Source organism: Lissotriton helveticus, chromosome 11 (genome assembly GCF_964261635.1).
Source record: "Lissotriton helveticus chromosome 11, aLisHel1.1, whole genome shotgun sequence".
In the NCBI taxonomy this organism is placed as follows: Eukaryota; Metazoa; Chordata; class Amphibia; order Caudata; family Salamandridae; genus Lissotriton; species Lissotriton helveticus.
In genome coordinates this window covers 1104623548-1104644663 of record NC_136072.1, presented here as the reverse complement: position 1 = coordinate 1104644663, position 21116 = coordinate 1104623548, and the positions used below count along the sequence as shown (strand labels likewise).

At 50.7% G+C, this 21116-nt stretch overlaps 1 protein-coding gene and 1 non-coding gene across 9 annotated transcripts in view; one reads left to right on the top strand and one right to left on the bottom strand.

Moving 5' to 3' along the window:
* Positions 1-21116, top strand: part of CABIN1 (calcineurin binding protein 1) — a 1271888-nt gene that overhangs the window by 876132 nt on the left and 374640 nt on the right. The window lies entirely within an intron of this gene.
* TRNAI-UAU (transfer RNA isoleucine (anticodon UAU)) lies at positions 15066-15160 on the bottom strand. Its single transcript has 2 exons — positions 15123-15160; positions 15066-15101 (listed from the first exon to the last, which is right to left on the bottom strand). It is a non-coding gene; the product is annotated as a tRNA-Ile (tRNA).

Below are 21116 nucleotides of genomic sequence, written 5' to 3'. Positions count from 1 at the left end.
CAAGCGGAGTTCGGGTCCTGTATATCTAGCAGGCATCAAAGTGGGCTTTCCTGCACCCGTTCTTGAAACACTCCTGCCTGGACTGTCCAGTCCGTGGAGATGGACATTCCGCCCTTTCGGTTCTGCAGGACATTTTGGTGTGAAATAGTTTTGCAGGGCCACCTCTGGGCAGGTTTTGCCTGGGAATCTATTCTAAGGTAAGGAATCTGTGGCTGGAAGTCTCTATCAGATGAACAAGTTACTTACCTTTGGTAGTACCATATCTGGTAGTGACTCTAGCCGTAGATTCCTAACTGACTCGCCCATCCTCCCTGCTCTGTGAACAGATTTCCACTATGCAGGGCTATTCGCCTTTTAAGGCCCAAGTTTTCCACACCAGTTTTCCGTGGTTTTTCTGTCTCCGCACTGTTGGCGTGGAAAGTCGCTAAAAGAAACTGACGTCAGTGTGCTGGGGTGGCGCCTATATAGGCACTGCACATGTCACTTCAGGTACGGATGACTCCACGTGGAGTCGAACGATGCCACCTACCAGTGCGCAGGGGTACCGTTCTCAAAAAGAATTCCAGATCCAGTCTGACTCCTGGGGATAATTCTACGGTAAGGAATCTGCGGCTACAGAGTCTCTCCCAGATAAGGCATTACCGACGGTAAGTAACATGTTTGTCAATTCCACACATGCTAATTTCCAAAAGCATTAAATGTCCCTCCCTCCCTCTGCCTCCTAATTTTAAAAGGCTTATCATTGTATAGTATGTTGTATATGAGGCCTTGGTGGACACATACAAGGTTAGAGGCCTTTCGTGTGTGCGCTAGTTAAAGAACTTGCTCCGTGTGTTTACTTTAGGAACATACATTGTTTTGTTATGAGCTATTCCCCGAGGCCCTTCCTGGTGGGCCAAAGCAAACTTTAGATTTTTAAAAGAAAAAAAGTAGTGCTTTGGCAGAAGAGAATGATGAAGTAAGTGTGCTGTGGATGCTGCCAGGCAGGGGCGAGAGCAGGGGAGCAGAGCTACGGGAAGGGGAGGCAGAAGTGGTAAATCACTTCATTGCCTAAGAGCCTCAGAATCCCTCCCTGTATGCGCCCCCAGACTCCCTGCGCACCTTCTGCTGCAGGCTCTCGCATCCAATCGTCCATATCTCGCTCCATCATCTTGTATGCCAAATGTGACAGGGACCAGAGGAGTGGAGTGCGGGGCCCGGACATGTAGGAGAAAAGGAGGGCTCTGGGGGGATGGATGGGAAGCCACGGGCCTGTGGACTCCAGTTGGGGCTATCAGCTGCTACCCCTTGTCTACCTCTTGGTACCCATGGCACAGAGCACTCATCCCCAAGAGTTTGCAGCTTAACCGGTCCAGATTTTCTGTGCTTTCTTGTAGTTCTGATTTAAAAATGAGATAAAGGGAACTACAAGCCCTAGATTACAGTTACACCTTCTTGATCACTCTGTTGATACTGCTCTTAATACCCCCTGGTCTGTAGTCTCATGAAGGTAGCAACAGCAACAATAAGCATTTGCAATGCAATAGGTCTCGCATTTTTCAGAGTTAGAGGTATTTGTGTTGTAAATGACAAATATCTTTTATCTATGTATTTTGGTTGGGAGTGTAGTGGATGTATGAACAGTGACATGGCTGCAGCACTGCCTAGAGAACTTAGAATGAGGAATTACCGACGGGGCCAGAGTAGCAGTTACCAGCACTGTCTTGATGACTTAGAATGAGGAATTATCAACAGGACCACAGTAGCGGCTATTGGCACTGTCTAAATGACTTAGAATGGAGAATTAACGACTGGACCAGAGAACACTGCCTAAAGGGCTAAGAATGAGGAATTACCACTGGGACCAGAGAAGCAACTAGCAGGACTTGCTATTGGACTAATAATGAGGAATTACCACTGGTACCCAGAGACGCAGCTGCTGCACTGCCTAGAGGACTAAGAATGGGGAATTACCACTAGGAACAGAGAGGCAACTGCTGCACTGCCTAGAGGACTAAGAATGGGATATTACCCCTGGGAACAGAGACGCAGCTGCAGCACTGCTTAGAGAACTTATAATGGAGGAGTTACCAACTTTACAAGAGAAGCAGCTAGCAGCACTATCTGGAGGTTAGAATGGGGGGAATACCAATGAGACTAGAGAAGGTTCAAGCAACATTGTCTGGAGGACTTCGCATGAGGAATTACCACTGGGAACAGAGACAAAGCTGCAGAACTGCCTAGAAGGCTTAGAATAAGGAATTATCAACAGGACCAGAGAAGCAGCTAACGGCACTGTCTAGAGGACTATGAATAAGGATTTACCAACGGAACCAGAGAAGCAGCTAGCAGCAGTGCATAGAGGACTGAGAATGAGGAATTAACACTGGGAACAGAGACATAGCTGCAGCACTGCCTAGAGGACTTAATATGTGGGAATTACCGACTGGACCAGAGAAGCAGCTGCAGCACTGCCTATAGGACTTAGAATGCAGAATAACTGATGAGACCAGAGAAGCAGCTAGCAGAACTGCTTAGAGGACTAAGACTGAGGAATTACCACTGGGAACAGAGACACAACTGCCGCACTGCATAGACGACTTGAAGTGTGTGAATTACCGACGGGACCAGAGAAGCAGCTGCAGCACTGTCTAGAGGGCTTAGAATGAGGAATTAGCGACGGGACCAAAGTATTAGCTAGCAGCACTGACTGAAAGACTTAGTATGAGGAATTACCGATGGGACCAGAGAAGCAGTTGGCAGCACTGCCTAGAGAACTTAAAATGAGGAATTGCCACTGGGATTGGAGAAGCAGCTAGCCGCACAGGCTAGAGGACTAAGAATGAGGAATTACCGCTGGTAATAGAGATGCAGCACTGCCTAGAGGACTAAAAATGGGGAATTACCACTGGTAACAGACACAGCTGCAGCACTGTCTAGGACTTAGAATGGAGAATTACCGACGGGACCAGTGAACTCTGCCTAGAGGACTAAGAATGAGAAATTACCACTGGGACCAGAGAAGCAGCTGTAGCACTGTCTAGAGGATTTACCACTGTGACTAGATAAGTAGCTGCATCACTGTCTACAAGACTAAGAATGAGGAATTACCACTAGGACCAGAGACGCAGCTGCTGCACTGCCTAGAGGTCTGAGATTGGGGAATTACCACTAGGAGCAGAGAGAGAATGAGGAATTACCACTGGGAGCAGAGAGCCAACTGCTGCACTGCCTAGAGAACTTAGAATGGAGGAATTACTGACAGGACCAAAGAAGCGGCTGCAGCACTGTGTAGAGGACTTAGATTGAGGAATGAATGAATAGACATTTCTAGAGCGCATGGCTACCCGGGGGCATCCCAGCGCTAGTAGCGGTGCGGTTTTAAATAAGGGCAGTATTAAAAAACCAGATACGTTTTAAGTTGCTTTCGAAAGGTCAAGTAGTTTGGTTCCAGGCGGATAACAATAGGCAGAAGATTCCACAATTTTGCAGCATTATATGAGAAGCGACGTCCTCGACTTCCAATAGTGGTTCAGTGGGGGTCCTCAGAAGATTAAGAAGGACTATCTCACAGCTTCCAAATCATCTGTGCTGTCCACTCTACTGACCTCCGGACTCATCCCCCTGTCGGTTCTGCACAGATTCGTAATTCATTCGTTTTTATGTCGCACCTCATACCACACTTCTGCTGTTGTAAAAACCGGTGCTATTGTTGGCAAATATAATGGCATTGACTTTACTAACCTCAGAATGATGAAATCATGGGATGGCCTTGCAAGCATTTGAACTAGTGACTCGCAGAGAGCCGCAGCTATCAATGCGAAGTGTGTCGCTCACTAAGGCACCTCTCCAACTGCAGAGCACGGTTTAAAACCGTGGCAAAGACGCCTCAGCCGTGCATTCTTCCCAGGCCGGACAGACATTAAATTGGCTAATTTTGCATAAACGTGCATCAAGAAGCACTATATAAAAAACAAGTGAGGGCAGCTGGTGCTATGTGTGTACCTGTGGCACTGTTGAGCCTGCGTGCAGGGGTGGTGTGTGAGCAGATGCACATGCCGACATGGTGCACACTTGGCACTGTTGAGCCTGCGTGCAGTGGTGGTGTGTGAGCAGATGCACATGCCGACATGGTGCACACTTGGCACTGTTGAGCCTGCGTGCAGTGGTGGTGTTTGAGCAGGTGCACATGGCGACATGGTGCACACGTGGCACTGTTGAGCCTGCGTGCAGGGGTGGTGTGTGAGCAGATGCACATGCCGACATGGTGCACACGTGGCACTGTTGAGCCTGCGTGCAGGGGTGGTGTGTGAGCAGATGCACATGCCGACATGGTGCACACGTGGCACTGTTGAGCCTGCGTGCAGGGGTGGTGTGTGAGCAGATGCACATGCCGACATGGTGCACACGTGGCACTGTTGAGCCTGCGTGCAGGGGTGGTGTGTGAGCAGGTGCACATGGTGCACACTTGGCACTGTTGAGCCTGCGTGCAGGGGTGGTGTGTGAGCAGGTGCACATGCTGACATGGTGCACACTTGGCACTGTTGAGCCTGCGTGCAGGGGTGGTGTGTGAGCAGGTGCACATGGCGACATGGTGCACACTTGGCACTGTTGAGCCTGCGTGCAGGGGTGGTGTGTGAGCAGGTGCACATGGCGACATGGTGCACACGCGGCACTGTTGAGCCTGCGTGCAGGGGTGGTGTGTGAGCAGGTGCACATGGTGCACACTTGGCACTGTTGAGCCTGCGTGCAGGGGTGGTGTTTGAGCAGGTGCACATGGCGACATGGTGCACACTTGGCACTGTTGAGCCTGCGTGCAGGGGTGGTGTGTGAGCAGGTGCACATGGCGACATGGTGCACACGCGGCACTGTTGAGCCTGCGTGCAGGGGTGGTGTGTGAGCAGGTGCACATGGCGACATGGTGCACACGTAGCACTGTTGAGCCTGCGTGCAGGGGTGGTGTGTGAGCAGGTGCACATGGCGACATGGTGCACACTTGGCACTGTTGAGCCTGCGTGCAGGGGTGGTGTGTGAGCAGGTGCACATGGCGACATGGTGCACACGCGGCACTGTTGAGCCTGCGTGCAGGGGTGGTGTGTGAGCAGGTGCACATGGTGCACACTTGGCACTGTTGAGCCTGCGTGCAGGGGTGGTGTTTGAGCAGGTGCACATGGCGACATGGTGCACACGCGGCACTGTTGAGCCTGCGTGCAGGGGTGGTGTGTGAGCAGGTGCACATGGTGCACACTTGGCACTGTTGAGCCTGCGTGCAGGGGTGGTGTGTGAGCAGGTGCACATGGCGACATGGTGCACACTTGGCACTGTTGAGCCTGCGTGCAGGTGTGGTGTTTGAGCAGGTGCACATGGCGACATGGTGCACACGCGGCACTGTTGAGCCTGCGTGCAGGGGTGGTGTGTGAGCAGATGCACATGCCGACATGGTGCACACGTGGCACTGTTGAGCCTGCGTGCAGGGGTGGTGTGTGAGCAGGTGCACATGGCGACATGATGCACACGCGGCACTGTTGAGCCTGCGGGCAGGGGTGGTGTGTGAGCAGGTGCACATGGCGACATGGTGCACACGCGGCACTGTTGAGCCTGCGTGCAGAGGTGGTGTTTGAGCAGGTGCACATGGCGACATGGTGCACACTTTGCACTGTTGAGCCTGCGTGCAGTGGTGGTGTGTGAGCAGGTGCACATACCGACATGGTGCACACTTGGCGCTGCTGAGCCTGCGTGCGGGAGGCTGCGTGTGAGCAGGTGCACATACTGACATGATGCAAACTTGGAGCTGCTGAGCCTGTATGCAGGAGGTGACGTGTGAGCAGGTGCACATGCTGACATGGTGCACACTTGGCACTGTTGAGCCTGCGTGCAGGGGTGGTGTGTGAGCAGGTGCACATACCGACATGGTGCACACTTGGCGCTGCTGAGTCTGCTTGCAAGATTCAGGGTGTGAGCAGGTGCACATCACGACATGGTGCACACTTGGCGCTGCTGAGTCTGCTTGCAAGATTCAGGGTGTGAGCAGGTGCACATGCCGACATGGTGCACACTTGGCGCTGCTGAGTCTGCTTGCAAGATTCAGGGTGTGAGCAGGTGCACATACTGACATGATGCACACTTGGAGCTGCTGAGCCTGCATCCAGGAGGTGACGTGTGAGCAGGTTCACATGCTGACATGGTGCACACTTGCCACTGTTGAGCCTGCGTGCAGGGGTGGTGTGTGAGCAGGCGCACATGCCGACATGGTGCACACTTGGCACTGTTGAGCCTGCGTGCAGTGGTGGTGTGTGAGCAGGTGCACATACCGACATGGTGCACACTTGGCACTGTTGAGCCTGCGTGCAGGGGTGGTGTGTGAGCAGGCGCACATGCCGACATGGTGCACACTTGGCACTGTTGAGCCTGCGTGCAGTGGTGGTGTGTGAGCAGGTGCACATACCGACATGGTGCACACTTGGCGCTGCTGAGTCTGCTTGCAAGATTCAGGGTGTGAGCAAGCGCACATGGCGACATGGTGCACACTTGGCACTGTTGAGCCTGCGTGCAGGGGTGGTGTGTGAGCAGGTGCACATGCCGACATGGTGCACACTTGGCACTGTTGAGCCTGCGTGCAGGGGTGGTGTGTGAGCAGGTGCACATGCCGACATGGTGCACACTTGGCACTGTTGAGCCTGCGTGCAGGGGTGGTGTGTGAGCAGGTGCACATGCTGACATGGTGCACACTTGGCACTGTTGAGCCTGCGTGCAGGGGTGGTGTGTGAGCAGGTGCACATGCCGACATGGTGCACACTTGGCACTGTTGAGCCTGCGTGCAGGGGTGGTGTGTGAGCAGGTGCACATGGCGACATGGTGCACACGCGGCACTGTTGAGCCTGCGTGCAGGGGTGGTGTGTGAGCAGATGCACATGCCGACATGGTGCACACTTGGCACTGTTGAGCCTGCGTGCAGGGGTGGTGTGTGAGCAGGTGCACATGGCGACATGGTGCACACTTGGCACTGTTGAGCCTGCGTGCAGGGGTGGTGTGTGAGCAGGTGCACATGGTGCACACTTGGCACTGTTGAGCCTGCGTGCAGGGGTGGTGTGTGAGCAGGCGCACATGCTGACATGGTGCACACTTGGCACAGTTGAGCCTGCGTGCAGGGGTGGTGCGTGAGCAGGTGCACATGCTGACATGGTGCACACTTGGCACAGTTGAGCCTGCGTGCAGGGGTGGTGTGTGAGCAGGTGCACATGGTGCACACTTGGCACTGTTGAGCCTGCGTGCAGGGGTGGTGTGTGAGCAGGCGCACATGCTGACATGGTGCACACTTGGCACAGTTGAGCCTGCGTGCAGGGGTGGTGCGTGAGCAGGCGCACATGCTGACATGGTGCACACTTGGCACAGTTGAGCCTGCGTGCAGGGGTGGTGCGTGAGCAGGTGCACATGCTGACATGGTGCACACTTGGCACAGTTGAGCCTGCGTGCAGGGGTGGTGCGTGAGCAGGTGCACATGCTGACATGGTGCACACTTGGCACTGTTGAGCCTGCGTGCAGGGGTGGTGCGTGAGCAGGTGCACATGCCGACATGGTGCACACTTGGCACTGTTGAGCCTGCGTGCAGGGGTGGTGTGTGAGCAGGTGCACATACCGACATGGTGCACACTTGGCGCTGCTGAGTCTGCTTGCAAGATTCAGGGTGTGAGCAGGTGCACATGCCGACATGGTGCACACTTGGCGCTGCTGAGCCTGCGTGCGAGAGGCTGCGTGTGAGCAGGTGCACATACTGACATGATGCACACTTGGAGCTGCTGAGCCTGCATCCAGGAGGTGACGTGTGAGCAGGTGCACATGCTGACATGGTGCACACTTGGCGCTGCTGAGTCTGCTTGCAAGATTCAGGGTGTGAGCAGGTGCAAATGCCGACATGGTGCACACTTGGCGCTGCTGAGTCTGCTTGCAAGATTCAGGGTGTGAGCAGGTGCAAATGCCGACATGGTGCACACTTGGCGCTGCTGAGCCTGCGTGCGGGAGGCTGCGTGTGAGCAGGTGCACATACTGACATGGTGCACACTTGGAGCTGCTGAGCCTGCATCCAGGAGGTGACGTGTGAGCAGGTGCACATGCTGACATGGTGCACACTTGGCACTGCCGAGCCTGCGTGCAGGTTTCAGCGTGTGAGCAGGTGCACATGCCGATATGGTGCACACTTGGCGCTGCTGAGCCTGTATGCAGGAGGGGGCATGTGAACAGGTGCACATACTGAAATGATGCACACTTGGAGCTACTGAGCCTGCATCCAGGAGGTGGTGTGTGAGCAGGTGCACATGCTGATATGGTGCACACTTGGCGCTGCTGAACCTGGGTGAAGGATTCAGCGTGTGAGCTGGTGCACACTTTGTGCTGCTGAGCCTGAGTGTAGGAGGTGGCGTGTGAGCAGGTGCACATGCCGACTTGGTGCATGCTTGGCGATGCTGAGCCTGCATGCAGGATTCAGTGTGTGAGCAGGTTAACATACCGACATGGTGCATACTTGGTGCTGCTGAGCCAGTATGCAGGAGGCGGCGTGTGAGCAGGTGCACATACCGACATGATGCACACTTGGTGCTGCTGAGTCTGCTTGCAAGATTCAGGGTGTGAGCAGGTGCACATACCGACATGATGCACACTTGGTGCTGCTGAGCCTGTATGCAGGAGGCGGCGTGTGAGCAGATGCACATTCCGACATGATGCACACTTGGCACTGCTGAGCCTTTATGCAGGAGGCGGCGTGTGAGCAGGTGCCCATGCCGACATGATGCACACTTGCTGCTGCTGAGCCTGCGTGCAGGAGGCAGCGTGTGAGCAGGTGCATATGCTGACATGGTGCACACGTGGCACTGCTGCGCCTGCTTGCAGGATTCAGCATGTGAGCAGGTGCACATGCCGAGATGCTGCAACCATGGCGCGGCTGAGCCTGCGTGCAGAAGGCTGCATGTGAGTAGATACATATGCCAGCATTATGCACACTTGGTATAGTGCTGCACATATTCACATGGTGCTGTTGTGCCCTAAATGGAGTGTTTATAAGAGCGGATGACTATCTTAACCCCTTGACCATGGCGATAATTCCGCCGCGGCCCTGGGAGGAGGGGTGTAGGGTGGTGCCGCCATGCTCGTGACGGAACCCTGCCGTCATGAGCCACGGGCGGACTGTGCTTATAACGGCGTGGTTCCGTCACGACTCCGCCCACTCACTAATTCGCCCGCACAGGCGGGGAATTAGTGCCGCGTGGGCGGAGCGGCAGCAGCATGACGGAACCACGCCATCATGAGCACAGCACGCCATCATGAGTACACGCCGCCCGTGACTTATGACGCCGTGATTTCGTCATGAGCAGGGAAGGGGTTCATTGAATTGAAATGTTGTCAGTAATGGAAATTCCCCGACTTCTTCCGTAAATAAACATCGATTTGTTACATATAACTCTTAAAATGTATGAAGTGTCAGTAATTGAAACTGGCACAGCACATGGGGGAAATACCCTATTCCTATGCCCGAAGAACAACATGGCATTTGAGACAAAAGTGAGTTAGTGGAGATGTCATTCATGTTAGATTAATGCAGAGAACAACCAAGGCATGCATCTGTAGACATATCATGCTGGCACAGCAGGGGGGGGGTCGTAAATCAGTGGTCCGGCCGTCCCCGCCAAACTCGCAGTTTCCCCCACTCTAGACGGAGTCGGAGGAAGCGCTGGGTTTCCGATGGTGCAGCCTTTGACTGCTGGCTCTGCCACTGATAGCCTGTCCACCACAGAGACCTCAGAGCATAGTGATAGTCTTTCTGCCCTATTTAGGGCTGAGTCAGTGGTCGAAGTGCATTAAAAAAAAGTATGGGAACTGTGGTGCGGCGCGCATAGTCACTTCAGGGCCACAGGAACCCCCCGCCCCCATATGACAAACATCCCGCAAATAACACACAGACACAAGTGTTAAGATTGGGAAAAATTGCTGCAGGTTTATTGTTACATACAACATTATGTAATCACGTTGGGTTATCTTACGGGCAATCCAAGGGCAGGCCGCATTCTCGCCACCTGCCCGCCTGATGAGCCAATCAGCACAGTGGCGAACCACCCAGCTGCTGATCATTATGGTAATAAACTACTCACGCCCCTTGCGGGGCGTATCTAAGCAACCCCCGGTTGCACAGGCCCACAACCGCCCGAAGGACTACTGGGGTGCCGTCTCGGATTCCTAGCCTCCCATGAGGTTCTAGGTTAGGCTCTGGCACCCCTATGTGCCCGCTGAAGTACTGTGTTGCACCTCTCTGTTTCCGGATTGCCCTGTAACTCCGCCACAGCCCGTGCGATGGTCCCCGCCGCCGCACGGGCCCCCCACCAACGCTACTACCTTTACCTGCAACCTTTGCTCAGAAGAGCCTTTTTTAATAGAGGAGGAATAGGTCAACGCCCACAGGCGTGAGATGAACCCCATCCGCCTCAAAATAGCCTTAGACTTTGTCCTAAATCGTTTCAAGTTTGAAGAAACCCCGCCCCTCCGTATGGGAAGATTTCTACATGGCGCTGTGCTTTACTTCCTAGACTGACAATTGCTTGGCACAACTTAGCGCCCCACCAAAGACCTGATCCTGACATGAAATACCTGCCTGACGAAACCCAGGCCCTTCTGCCACTAATCTGCAGCTACCCCGGGTCTTACTCCTTTACAACATAATTGTAACCCTCCCCGGGTCGTGTAGTCATACTACCAGGTAAGTGACAAAGTGAAGAGGAGTGGCCCCTACTGCTGAAGGCGCTGCGTATAAATTAATAGACGTTCCAGCACAAGCCGTGAAACTCAAACACCCTTCACGACAAGCGCCAGCAGGCTACACCCAGCTAAGTTACAACCTGCTGTAACGCCGCTCTCCGCATAACATAGGACAGTGTGCTTACGAAAACACTTGTGCTGCTATAGTCAAAGAGCACAGAGGCATAGAAGGGATAAACATATATTACTATATAACTAAGACGATGCCCATGCATGTGCCAATACAGATAAAAGGTATTAACAGCAGGCATCACCTGCCCAAGGGTTTTAGTCCGGAACAGCTTAGGCCATGCTACCACTAAGATAGCTTGTCTGTAAGGTAGACTTACGACCACCACCCAGGGGTTGCAGGGACTGGAACCAAGTGCACACTTAAGATCCCGACCTGCATTATGACATGCCTGCTGACCAAAAGCCCCTCTGACACTATAGAGCATATACCCCCGTGACAAACCCTCTACAGCCATAGTGTCGACTATCCCAGGTTGAGGGGTCCCCCGTAACGTATAACTTCTGTCGAAGCGCAGTTCTCCAAATTCAACTGTAACTGTGCTTAGTGAATGCTTGTGCCACTATACCCAAGCAACGTACCGAGGGATATTCCAGTGCGCACGCATAATTTAGTATAACTTGCGAGGTGGACTTACATTTTATATACAGGATAGCCAAGGTAAACGGCTGGTATCACATGCCCCCTAGACCTGGCGGCAGCTCAACCCTGCTACCTCAGGAATAGCTTGTATATAAAGTTGCATTACGACCCCCGCCACGAGGGATTTAAAAGCTGAACCAAGGTGCTCCCTAAAATTTGGCGCACAAACCTCAGGCCATCTTCTCACCTAGGGAGGAGCACAAGGAAACCAGCGGATACTCAAGTTCAACACAAGACTGTAAGAACGCAAGCCAGGGGAGCACAACCACGCTAACCTTGAGCGAGAAACAGTGAGTCCAATTCCTGATAGGAGCCCATCGTGCAAGCCACCACCCAAATAGTGAAACAATAAGGGGGGGGGGGGCTGGACCACCAGCAGACATTCTCTGTCTTCATACAGCTGTTACTTCCAATCCTGAGCAATTCTATATAGAGAGTTTTGCTGAGGGCCCACTACTATAGGTATTATTGGCAGTCCAGGCTCAGGCGGTGCTCTCTACGTACCTGTGTATGGTGCTCTTTGTTGCCTGCCACGCCACTTCTCTCTTAACGCACTGTTTGCTATTACACACGTGTTTATCTTAGCCTTGGCACCAGTGCAAACATTGCCTACTTAACGTTTGTTCTTGTGCCTGGTTCTCCAGTAAGAACTTGCGTGCTATACCTATTGAACCCCCCACAGGGTGGCTGTACTGCAAAGAAGTAGCCTAAGAATAGGCACACCACTAAGACGTCTGGAATTCGAGAACGTGTCTAACGGGGACGATATAGTTGGGCAAAGGTTTATTTTGAATGAAATACCATGGGGGGGGGGGGACTTTAATGCGGATCCAATCAGAATTCTCTGGTGTACTGGAAAGAGATCGGACGTTGTGCCTTTTTAGTATGATGATGACCTCTTTGTGGTAAACGGAACCACGTTATAACGTAAGTGCTTCGAAATTAATAATTAACATAAAACGATACTGGATTTTCCTTAGAGATAACCTGCGTGTCAGATGCAAGGCTGAACTATGCATTTAGGTAGTCGTGCGTTGCCAAGACGTCAGGATACTGACCGTACATGGCCCGGAGTGCAGCATTATCTATAGCTGCGTTTTGCCTTGTATACTCAGAGCAGGAATCGCAAGGATAGGGTGCGTAGTGCATGCCTAATAGAGTAGTTAGTGTGTCATAGGCACTGTTAAAAGAAAGAATATGGGCCCCGGGATGGAGATAGGATGATGAAATTGCAGCCATGACAACTAAGCAATAAGGAGGGTTCAAGTGTCTTAGGGTAGGTGTACTACAGTAAGATCTTAATGTTGAACAGGCCACATATCCACTAAAAGTTCCCTTGTATCAGTAATTGGGGCGAGATATCCGATTTAGACCTCTGCGAGAACTGTCGTTGCCTGATAGGGTATGATTTGGACTCTACCGGTAGTGCGAACTCGGGCACCTTTGGGTCTCATGCCCGGAGCAGCAATATAAGGTGGGCAGTTAGCTCCCAACACAGGATAATCCCTGGGCAGCTTTTGCTAGCAAAACCAGGTATCCTTGAGTTCTTATTATCTGAAGGAATAGGTGTAATTCAATGAAACACAACAACTCTCATCGAGCCACCACTACACGGAATGTAATGGTACATGAGTGAGAAGGACGTCCGATCTAGAAGGGGGCCTAGGGCAGAAGGGTCAATGCACTAGGGTCGAAACCTTCCTAGGAAAAAAGCGGGCGATTCCGGCTCTCCACGCAGAACATGGCCACTTTGTTCATATGTGAGCACTGCATACTACGAAGCATTGGGGAGTCACATACTAATTTTCCCTGCGACTGCAAATAATGCTGGCAGACTCTTGCACACTGCTACGGTTCAGCGTAGCTTCCCCTACACTCGACAATCGCCAAGGCAAATTAATGTCCTAAAGATTGAAATCATGTAGTATTCCGAATATTAGGGAAGCCTCAAAAGATTTCACATGCAAACTTATAGTGTATAACTTAGAATGTTGGCACATGTTTTGTAATTTGTGTAAGAACTATTAGGTCGCGAAAACAATCTCCCTCTTCGCGCACCAATACATACAATGCCTATTGTCGAGACCATATACAGGAAGAAATGACTCCACGGCCACCGTTCTTCGTTCTCATGTTGCCTTCGTGCTGTGAGTCCACGTTATATATTCGTAGCAAAATAATTGAGGAGGGAAAGACGCATAGGACGCGCATCGACCCAGCAGAGCCGGGGGGACACCCACACTGCGACCCGGGCCTCGTAATACTAATTCCTTGCGATACTATACACGTATTTTCATAATGACAGTAGGAACAAATTAGCACATGACATCGGCGTACCCCACATGCAGAAAATATGCAACGCCACGTGTTATAGTGAACAAGTCACTCGATTGGGCCTCAGGATGCTATGTCCCACTGATACTATAAAACGCATCAAATTGATGCATGAGCAACAATCTCATTAAGGAGCATGAGAGACCACTGTGCACAACCATACCTCACCGGGAAAGGTCCACTCCAAAGGAATCCCCGCGTAAAATAAAATAAATCTCCCCGTCCGGCAAACTGTCGAAGCCACGCTCCCGTGGGACAAGATGGCCGCCGAGAGAGGTGGGGGGGGGGGGGGGGGTTTGCTACGGAACATGGCCGCGCACAAAGTGCCATTACCACCCTGCCGCACACTGGAAAATTGGCCGCTCAGCAGGGGGGGGGGCAATATCCTACAAACCAGGTCCCACGCAGCCACATCGCCATAAACACGGTCAAATAAGCCAAGGTGGCCCTAAGCATTAAGCATGGTCGCCGCGGTAAGAGGCAATAGGCCATTTAAGAAAGGACACAGTCGACACATTTGCGCACGTAGGATTACCCATCGCGCTGAAATAAGCAATGCCATGTGTTAAACTGAGCAAGACACTCGATTGGGCCTAAGGATACAATGGCCCCAATACACCCTTTGTAAATACAGAAACAAAAAACTCACTCGCGCAATAATAGGCTTACCCATCGCGCTGGACATGCAATGCCTCGTGTTAAATGAATAAGACACACACTGGGGCCTCGAGGCACTATGTTCCAATGATCGTAAATACGGTAACACACCAGCCTAGCGCTAAACTATGCAGAACCGGGTGGAAAACGTAGAAGTGACACGAATGGGCCGTGGTACTATGGCCCCATGATACCACGCACACTGTAAATACGGATCCCTCCACAAAATTGCGCACATCATAGACTTATACATCCTGCTGTACATGCAAAGCCACGTGTTATAATTGACAAGACACCCATATTGTGGCAAATAAGCATTTACTTCAATGCACTCCTAACCCTGTAGACAGTATTAACATTTAACGCCTGTTGACGAGAGGCTCACGTGCGCGATATTGGGATGCAAGCACAAGTAAAACACTCGCGGCCATGTGGCAACGTGCCAATGCTTCCCTCATACGATTATAAATGTGGGGGTTCTCTTTCGCTGCACTGGCTGAAGGCGGCAGAAAGGTCACAGCTCTAAGACGTAGAGGGTCTCTACAGGTCACTACACCCCACTCGCCCGACTCTCTAGCAAGGGCCGTCCTTACACTGAGTTCAATCTTTACTTTTAGGAAATGATTTATGCAAACCAGTAAGCTGCTCCAGGTGAGGCACGAACTCACAACCTCGGCATGCCACAATGCAAGTACTGCTGTATAAATACCGCGCGCTAACCGATTGCGCCACTGGAGCTCACAATCGACCAATAACATTTTAATCCCATCATTGAACCATAGACACAATAAAAGGCATACACTGGTGCACAACGGCGTTACACTGGGGCATAGCTAACGTGATCACCCTATAAAACCTTATAACTAATAATTGGACACGTAGGGATGTAGGCCAGAGAGGCCCGCTTCACCCTAATAACAGCCTCGACAATGTTCCTCCGTAATTACTATCTTGCCAGGCACTAGGGCGACCACATCCCACACGGTGTCCTGTATTTTCTAACTTTCCCCGACTAACAGTGCTAACCTTGCAACTGTAACTGAATAGGCCCTAACAGCATATGCATATGCAGGACCAATGCGAGTGCTAGTAACATCAACCCACCCTGCTTAAATACTTTACAATTTAAAACACTCGGGAAATTGGACTACGATTCTTGCAATACGCTACCTAAGCGTCCGGCACAGTGAGCCGCCCCTGTGCACACGCGGAGACCAAGGGGACGAGGGCGAGAGACCGCACGAGGCAACACACGTCTACCTCTCCGGGCCCAAGCCGAGACCAAAGCGGCACCCTGGCGTTTAGGATACCTGCACCTGGTCCCCTCCCCCGCGCTCGAACCGTCGGAGAGAGACCCGCCGGGCCAGCGCTAGCGCTCTAACACCAGCTTAAACATTCCCGGTCACAACCAATCAGCAGATAACCAAGACCAGCGAAAAAAGGCAACCAGGGCTCGTTGCTCCCAACCGAAGGCAAGGAAGCAACGTGACTTTGAGGGAAATAATGAGTGCGATGAGAGGACAACACAGAATACCGCAAGCCATCTCGCTGTGCTCGAATACTCATGTTTATACTCGGACATAACACAGAAAGCCGTTAAAAGCCTTGAAGCAACGCATTGTGCACTCCCTTGAAACACTAATTATTCTAGCGACCTTAAAGCACTAAAACTGCGCAGGGTAAATACAACATGCATGCTATTGCATAGATAAACGATCGGAGGTGGAATTAACTAACCAAGACAACAACACACTCCTTTTCAACCGTGTCTATACCGCAAGTTCAGTCATCGCAAATTATCACATTCCAGGGCGGTTCTGACAAGCAGACAAAGGCTTCCATGGTCACATTCAAAGCCTGTGTCACACTTCCTTGATGATGCCCATAACGAGCATCGAACCCTGTTTACCAGCTCCACTGTCGGCAACGTTATGAGTTGAGCCACTTCCTCGCCCCCTTATATTTCTCTAACCAGTGTATCCGAATGATTAATCAGAGCACATACAAATGCCACTGCATGCTCACCCGAAAACGTGACCCAGTCCCCGAGCACGAGGCCACTGCATTCTCTGCCGCACAACACCACTCCGAATGATTAATCAGAGCACATACAAATGCCACTGCATGCTCACCCGAAAACGTGACCCAGTCCCCGAGCACGAGGCCACTGCATTCTCTGCCGCACAACACCACTCCGAATGATTAATCAGAGCACATACAAATGCCACTGCATGCTCACCCGAAAACGTGACCCAGTCCCTGAGCACGAGGCCACTGCATTCTCTGCCACACAACACCACCTCCGGCGGACCTCCCGGCCAACCCATTTCCAGCAGACCCGCGCGATCCGACTCTAACACGGAGCAACCGACAGGAGAGGGACGGAGAGACCTATGGCATAGTGCCCACACTCACCGGAACAAACACGGCGCCAAAACCAGGATCGACGCGCCACCGGGGTGAGCCAACGGCAGTAGCTCAGCGACGGACAACCAAAAATGTGTGTCCCACCACACTCCGACGCGTCAGGTGCAGAAAAGAGTGTCCCGACGTGTTCGACGCAACGTCCGGAGCGGCAAAGAGGCCACCACAACGGCCAGTGGGGGAGATATACCCTCTCCCTGTCAGCCCCGGACGTGCGTCACAGGTCCGCCCACCTCCACCGGGCAACCTGCCCTGAGGAGGGGTGGCAACCCCTAGCTGGGGGGCGGGGGCAGCCCTACGTGACTAAGGGCCCGCCCTCCTGATGGCCACCGGGTGGCCTCGGGCAGGCGCAATGCAGGGTGAGCATGGGGACGGGGCCAGAGGCTTGGATAAAGAAATAAAATATACTGTAACTTTTTTTGGCCTTTCACCTTCAGATAAGTACATATAAAATAATGCATATAAATGCAAGTTAAATTAATAGGTTGTATTTCACTATCCTACATTATGAAACCTCTATTAGTTAATGCACTGTTGAGGTCTGTGTCTGTAACCAGAGAGCCACAGAATTGAATCCTAGTTGGTACAGTGGAGAATAGTGACTTGTGTATGTTTAGTGCTACGAATTCCCAGTTTGTGATGGAAAGCACTGTGAATATATGTCATTATTGTAAACTTACATTACACACAGCATAAAATAGGTTGCTACAAAATGTGCAAAAAGGTTTAAGATAAAAAAGTTTTCCAAAATATAGTTTTAGTAATACCGAGACTGTATGAAGTGCATTTTGTTTGTATAACTGTCCTTTAAAACTGCACACTTCACAGAACAGCTGGTAACTCACTAGCAATACCACTCAAAAATAATAAATCTTTGTCTTCAGAAAGCTACGAACGATGCCATCAATTAGAGCCAATACCGGGTTCCAAACACCATTTTCAGATTTACCAGCTTTGGGCATTTACATTTCTTTCAGGCAAGCAGGCACCCTGGCAGGAAGGTTTGTTTAGCTGTCTGCTCCGCCCTCTGTTTCACGGCACAGACGACTCCCTGTCTTACGCTTCAGCTGAAGCCATTTCAGCTCTTAGAAATAACCATCCCGGTTGTCTTCTCACAAAAAGTAGGGGGAACAGTTTTTTTAAATTAAAAAGATAAAAGCACGTCCTTCCCCTCAGATCCCTCCCACTTCAAACACTAGGCGGTGTACACTGCTAGGAACTGCCATGCAAAGCAAGATAATCGTCCAGTGGCCCCCACCTACAGGGAGCAAACTCCATGCACGTCAAGTAATAGATTTTTTAAAGAGTAAAATTACATTTTGGGAGTTTATTGTTGAAAAACAAAAAACTTTCCACAGTTCCAAGCGGGTGCATCCAAAGATGGCGCCCGCTCTGCTAACCTTAGCTGCCTCCAGAAGAGCCATCGCAGCGGCTGCTCCACCGACAGCAGAGAGATCACTTCCTTTCTGGTAGGATCTCGAAGCATGGCTCACAGTCTCCTCTGGGAAAGGAGAGGCGATGGCCTCAGCCCCATTCATGGACCACCCACCGTACTGTAAATAACTCCCCAAGTATTCATCCAAACATGTCATCTAGAAGGCTGTGTACATTGCCTCTGGATGAATCAAGATCAATTAAGTGAATTGTCATATCCTCTGCCTGGCGCTCATCTTACTGTGGTGCGATTCGGGAACAGAGAGTACAGAAGGTTTGTACTATCTGGTCTCTATATTCAGGTCTAAATATCACTGTATCACAGAGCATCTCATAGTAAGGTGCATCATGTTGTAGCAACTTGTAATGCAGCCAAGCACTGAATCCATGTGCCCAGCAAATGTTCCCCACACTGATCAATTCATGGGCCCAAACAAGTGGCTCAGTTTTCCTCCCCCTTAAAGCACTGGACAGAGCAATGCACATGGAGCACAGAAAAATGCACGAACTGTGGGATGTTGCAAATAGCATTTGTTGGTCACACGGACCACTGGACCATCTCAGACTGCTCTGAGAGGAGAAACTATAAGCTTCTCCGCTAGACTTAGGAAAAAAGTGCTGGGAGATAATGTGAAATTAATTGCCCAACTTGTAGTGGCGGAAGAACATCATGTACAGGATATTGTTGTGGGCAACGATGCTACTGAGACTCAGCAGAAGATCCTGGTCATAAAAGCAGAATTGTGCAAAGTGATAGCCCAGAAAACGGCAGATGACTATCAGACTCATAAGGGTAGTCTCTACGAGACAGGGGAACAGGCAGAGAAACTTTTAGCTCTAAGAATTAGACAGGAATCCAGCAGGAATGTAATAACAGAGATAGAAGAGGGCGTTCAGAATTATACAGAGCCAGACGACATCGTAAAGGTGTTAAAAAATTTCTATCAGAAATTATACACGGAAGAGACGCAGGTCGCCTGCCCTGATACAGATTTTAGAGACGAGGGCTCCCAGTTGGAAACGGCGGCTAGTTCAAGAGTCGATAAGGACATGGATATAAAAGAGGTCCTGGAAGCTCTGCAGGAGCTAGCATCAGGGAAGGCCTCAGGGCCAGATAGCATCCTCCTTGAGTTATATAAAAGTATACAGAGTGAGATTGTTCCCATACTGTTGGATCTATTTAATGGCATTATTTATTCCGGCGATGTAAAACATTCTTGGAAGGAAACAAACATCGTCGTATTTCATAAAAAGGGTAAACCTAAGGAGAAACCTGGTCCTATCGTCCAATATCCCTCATCAACACGGACACAAAGATCTATGCAAAGGTCCTGGCCAGGAGGATGGGAGGGGGGGGGGGGGTAATTGGTAGTCTGGTTTCTCCGTGGCAGCATGGGTTTATCCCAGGCCGTGGGACTACGGATCACATCAGACGTGCCATTTCATTATTCGATGTCCATGCTGCCACGGTGGGCCGGATGGCCATGATCCTCCTGGATGCCGAAAAGGCCTTCGATCGTGTCGCATGGGAATATCTGTGGGGGATATTGGACTGAAGGGGCTTCGGCCCTAAAATTATGGGAGAAATTAAGGCGATGTATTCGGAACCAAAGGCCAGGATCCAATTGATGGGAGGCTCCTCTGAGCCATTCTGTATCTCTAGGGGGACACGTCAGGGGTGTCCCTGTTCGCCTATCCTTTTTGCTATGTATATAGACCCGCTGGTACGTTATTTATTAGAATCCATAGAAATCAAACCAGTGGTCTGCAATGGCTTTGAAACAAAGCTGCTAGCTTACACAGACGACCAGGCTATCATTACTCCAGAACCAGATAAGGCCATGGTAGCGATTGCGGGTATAGCCAAGGAGTTTGGGCGGAATTCAGGATACCTCTTAAATGAGAGCAAAACACAGATAATATGCACAAGTAATATTTTACGGGTGGATCAGAGGTATCAAGATTCTGCTGTATATTTGGGAGTTAAGATATGCTCTGCTATAACTGAAATTGTAAACGATAATTTCAATCCGTTGATCAAATCAATTAATGCAGACCTTAAGAGAATAGATGTACTTCATCTCTCTATAATAGGAAGAGTAAATGTACTCAAAATGACCATGCTCCCTAAGGTACTGTATCTTTTCCACTCAATTCCTTATCTGATTGATGAAGTAATGTTAAAATCAATCGAGTCAGTCTTTATGAATTTTATCTGCCAATACGGCAAAATCAGGCGATCGATTAAATATTTGTCACTCCCACAACAAAGGGGAGTCAGATGGCTGTATTATTTGAGCCTGCAACAATAATATCTGATACCCGATAAGGCAATCAAGAAATCCCATCTATATACGAGCTGTTGCTGGGCAGAGAGGCCCTAGGACTCCTGCTACGCAAAAATAATAGGTGATATTATAAGAAGATGCGTTATAAGGTCTCCGAAAGTCTTTGGGAAATCTGGAAACGAGTTCGAAAGGTGCTAGCAATTCCTAAGATCTATTATTATACACCTTTATGGAATTCTAGCATCTTTCCGCAACTAAGCTATGATAGGCTGGGGACATTATGGGAGCAACAAGGGGTTAGAAGAATAGGTGATATCTGCGAAGGTGACAATCTTCTGGGCTTCAAAGAGATGCAGCAGAAATTTGGAATTCCTCTGAGTCAGAGTTTTAAGTTACTGCAAATCTCGGGTCTGCTAAGGGGCATTAGGCCCCGGATTATTCCAGGTCAGAATAATATGATGGAGTATCTGTTAAGAGGTGGTACCAAAATTAAAAAAATATTTATGGTACCTTATTGTCAAGTACACAGGATGACATGGAAAAATGTG